The sequence below is a fragment of the Fukomys damarensis genome, unplaced genomic scaffold (assembly GCF_012274545.1).
Source record: "Fukomys damarensis isolate Sample0158 unplaced genomic scaffold, DMR_v1.0_HiC HiC_scaffold_35, whole genome shotgun sequence".
Taxonomy (NCBI): domain Eukaryota; kingdom Metazoa; phylum Chordata; class Mammalia; order Rodentia; family Bathyergidae; genus Fukomys; species Fukomys damarensis.
This window is the reverse complement of record NW_022900947.1, coordinates 13,909,512-13,914,299: the sequence shown is the minus strand read 5'-3', so window position 1 is coordinate 13,914,299 and position 4,788 is coordinate 13,909,512. Positions and strand designations below refer to the sequence as shown.

General features: G+C 36.8%; 1 long non-coding RNA gene across 1 annotated transcript in view; it reads right to left on the bottom strand.

The window, feature by feature from the left end:
- Positions 1-409: 409 nt before the first annotated feature.
- LOC104852656 overlaps positions 410-4,788 on the bottom strand; it is a 4,896-nt gene continuing 517 nt past the window's right edge. The window contains exons 2-3 of the long non-coding RNA XR_777549.1: positions 3,817-3,977; positions 410-459 (exon numbers count right to left, since the gene is read on the bottom strand). This is a non-coding gene — a long non-coding RNA (uncharacterized LOC104852656). The remainder of the gene's footprint in view (positions 460-3,816; positions 3,978-4,788) is intronic.

Genomic DNA, 4,788 nt, shown 5'->3' with positions numbered 1-4,788 from the left:
GCTTTTTTTTTTTTTTTTTTTTGTAAAGACAGAATCTTGCTTTGTAGTTCAGGCTGGGTCTGCACTCACTATGTTGCCCAGGTTGGCCTCAAACTAAGAGTGATCCTCCTGGCCCAGCCCCACAAGTGCTGAGATTCAGCAATTTAAAAGCCAAGGAGACTGGCTTTTAAGCAGTGTAGAATCAGGCAGAGCTTGACTTCTAAATTTCTCCTTCTATTATTCTTTGAGTAATCACTTAAGTTTCAATTTTTATATCATGAAAACTAGCATAATACTGTAGTTACAAGAAACTTTGAAAATTTACTTTGAGATTAGTCAAAGGAGCAGCAACTAAATGATTCATTGATGTATTTATTCCTTACTTCAACATAAATTTGCTGAGCGTCACCACTAGTCATGAGCACGTTGTGTTGCCTCTGTGAAAAAACCCACAAACCTAGTGTCCATCTGAGTTCATACCTGTGGAGAAGGGGCAGAGAGGTTACTTTCTTAATTACCTCCTCCTTGCTATCGGACATGTACAACTTAAAGTAAGAAAGTTTAATTTGGCTCACAGTTTTTTGAGGTTTCAGTCTGAAGTTGTCTGGCTCCAAGGCAGGCCAGCATGGCAGAGAGGCGCGGCAAACAGGAAGCAGGCAAAATCAAGGAAAGAGGATAGATACTTATACACCCCAGTAGGCCAGGCCCACAGCGACCCATCTCTTCCCACCAGGCCGCACCTCCCCACATCACAGGCAAGTATAAACCCACCAGTGGGCAAATTCAGTGATGAGTGTCACACACTCATGATCCAGGCACCTCCTGAAAGCCCCACCTAAGAGCATAAGTGGCTTTGGGAGGAATATAAATATAAGGCATATACAGTTACACATAAAGAGAGATAGCACTAGACAGGGGTGGGGGCACATGCCTGCAATTTCAGTGCTGTGGGAGACTGAGACAAGAAGATTGAAAGTTAGTGCAAGTTAGGGACTTAGTGCAAAACAGTCTCAAAATAAAAAGGGTTGAGGATGTAGGTCAGCACAAAGGCCCTGGGTTTGATCCCCAGTATCACAAACCAACAAGCAAAAAATGGAGATACTATAAATGGCAGATGTTTTTTAATGCGTTGAGGAAATTTCAAAAGACCTTGGACAGAGAATGAAGGAAGCACTTCCTTAGAACAATGTACGTGCAGGGTAGGGCTTCTCTGAGAGGTCCATACAGGAGCAGACACTAAAAAAGCGAGTAGTGCAGACGGCCAGATGGCTGCGGGAAAGACATTGTGGGCAGAGCGCAGAGCAAATGCTGTGGCCTCAAGGAGAATTAGTGTAGCTTTTACTTTATTTTTCTCATTGAGTTTATTGGTACATTTTAGGCATACAGCACAGTTACATTCATTATTGGGATCTTGTACCTTTATATGACAGGTCTTGGTTCTCATTTTTCCCCTTGTCCCTGCCCTCCCTTCACCCCTCCTCCCTCCCACTTTACAAATACTTCATTTCCATTTCTGCATTTTCTCATATTTTTTCCTTTCCCTTATTACCTTTCCCCTACCCTTCCCACTTTCCATATACCTTTAACCCCTTTCTTCCTATTTCACACTGTCCATTATATCATTAGGATCTTATGTACTATTATAGTTTATTCACACCAGAGAAACTATTCAGTATTTACACATGTGACTTATTTATTTCACTTAGGAGTATATCCTCAATATGTACCCATTTTCCTATGAATGAATCTAATTTCTCATTCTTTATGGCTGAGTAGCAAACCGGGAGCAGGGCACAGAGTTAGGAAGAAGGCTGCATGAGCCAACTGAGATGAGTGCACTGGGAAGCCCAGGAATAGGAAAGGGTTATACTTTTGAAACTTTGAACTTTCATTCAAGGTAGAAACTATCTCATTGGACAAATTTTAAAGAAAAATCTTATCCTATCTTTGTACCTCATTCCCCCGTTCTGATTCCATTTTATGCATGCTTATTTCTCATGGCGTTCATATACTTCTCTGCTCTAGACATCCTGGATTTGTTGAAGGCAGAATTATTCTCTTCTTATTAACTCATATGGAAACATGAAATTCTCTGTAATATCAACTTATAACTACACTCTTCCTTACAAACATCACTGGAGTAGCTGTTGGTTCTGTAACCTGAACCTTAACTATTCAACATATGAATGTTGGGACCAGGAAATGGACTAAGGATATGGCATGATGCCTAAGCAGAATGAGGCAGTTTATACAAACATCCAGAGCTATTAGTGGACACACGGTGAATGGCTGAATGGCAAAAAAGAGCCATTCACTACTCAGGAGTAAATGTAATAATTTCTATATTCATTGTCATTATTGCTATTACTAGTGATGAGAGAAAGCCATTGGAATTATGACTGTGCATCACACCCTTCTGTGTTTATTTTTACTTTAGATTAACAATTTGTCAAACTTTGCATATGTTGTGATTTTTTTAAAAAAGCTAAATTTTTTTCTCAATTAACTGTCCTTTGAATAATTTTTAATCTTTTTAAACTTCTAGATTAAAGAATCCTTCTCTTTAGCACAATCCACACCAGATGGTCTCACTGGATAACTACAAGAACTCTGGTGACCAGATTTAGCAGATTTCAGCAGCTTAATATTGATTGCACATAGGAACCTTGGCTGAGCTTGTCTCTGCTGCACTACGTGACATGCAGGATTACAGTGGTCTTTGACAGAGAATTAGGGCATGGAGTTGATAATTTTTCCCTTAGATAAAATAAAACTATATCATAATATGGCTAATCAAGGTAAAGCAGGTAAGTAGGTGTTTCTAACTTTTAATGTTAAAAATTTTTCCCACAGGCCTTAAGGTTCGGAAGTCCATTGATATTTTTACCTATTAACAGAGATAAGACAGAAAATGATATGGTTATGTAAAGCCTGAAATATTGGAGTACTGCTATCAGTTTCATTCTCTAATTCTCAAACTGAACTGAACCTGGAGTTTAGATAAAGTTTTCATATTTTAACTTCATTATATTTATGTATAGGTATGATTTACCAACATTTAGAAAAAGCAAGTTTCTTCCAAAAATAATGAAAATACTTTACCCTAAATAAGTTTAAACTATGAGCAGTTGAAGTATTTTAAACTATGTATGCAGTTTGGAAAATTGGCTTTTACGCAGTGGTTTGGCTCAAAAACCACATTTTTTAGATTTGATATTCAGAATGATTATTTGTGCACATGTTTACTTCTTATTCTCCATACATCACTGAAATTACCCAAAGAGTTTAAAAAACAAAGGCGTTTCTATCATGAGGCTGGAAATACAGTATTTTCATTAAAGATTGAGAATCTTTGAGAAGTGGCTGAACTAAGCAGAGGGAGGCAAAGAAGATCCTTGCCTGATAGGTAATTGGGTAACTTTATCACCAGAAGACTGGGAAAGAAGAAGTAACCTTGGGGTAATAAAAACTGGAGATAATATTGACTAGTTAGATAACCTGGAAGTGAATACTATATGTCAAATTTATTTGTACCAAGGAACTTACAAATATCATAGGATTATCAGTTGGCTCTGTAGCCTGGACCTTAAAAATACAATCTATTAACGTTAGAACTAGGAAATAGACTAATAATAGGATGAGGATTCCCTATTCACAGCAGTTTTCCTCCTGTTCCTCTTGGAAATAAAGACAATAATCACAGGAGAACAATAGAACTTACAATAAGACATTTCCCTTTTGCCTTTCCATTTGAACTTCTACCTTTCTACTTAAAAATGCAATTCAAAACTAATTCCTGGCCATCTTACAGGTGAGAATAGGATAGGAAGCAGTTACCTGCTGCTGCCTTAGTAGTTAGAAGCACCTGCAGGGAAAGGAATAATGTATCATTTCAGATGCCTGTGGCCATCTGGATCTCCAGTCTAGCACAATCAAATCACAGAAAATGTATACCTTCTCCTCCTCTTTGGCAAGGGATGAAATCTTCAACATATTCTCTGTAAAATAAACCACAAGTTATGTTAACAGAAAAACAGAACTTTGTGCTTAAGAATATGCAGACGTAGAAAAATCACTGGGTATATGAAAAGATTGAGTAGTCCAAAGAATGTGCTAGAAAATCATTACAAATTTAATCTTAAATAATTTGGACTTACTTTATGAACTAGAAGAGCAAAACAAAAAATTCTTCCATATTTATTCATATTATATTTTTATATCATATATTTTATTATATTCATATTATATTATATATATTTATTCATATTATTGCTTAAAGTAACTTTCTGCCTCAACTTGTAACAATTTGAGGTTTTTGAATCTTGTTTTTGATGAAAAGCATCATTAGGTTTGCTAACAAACTGACAACTGAAAAAATGTATTGTATGTGGCACTCATATGTGGTTCATGACATTAAGTCACTGAATTAGAGATTTTCTCCTAGAAGTAAAGAAAAAGATGAAGAAAAATAATTTTAAACATAGAGCTCTAAGAAATACTATATATTTATGATGTAAATGTCATTGAAAGCAAAGTAAATGGAAGAGAAACAACACAGAAGTAATGGAAGAAAACGTTTTGAAGGTAAGACATGGTACACTCTTAAGATTTTAAGACATAGGGTCAGGGATTGAGCTCAGTGGTTCCGGCGCCTGCCTTACAAGCACAAGGACCTGAGTTCGATCCCTGGTACCAAAAAAAAGGATAGATTTAGGGCTGGGGACTCAGCTCAGTGGTGCTACAACTGCCTTGCAAGCACAAGGTCCTGAGTATGTTCCCTGGTAATGAGAAAAAAAAAAAAAAAAAAAA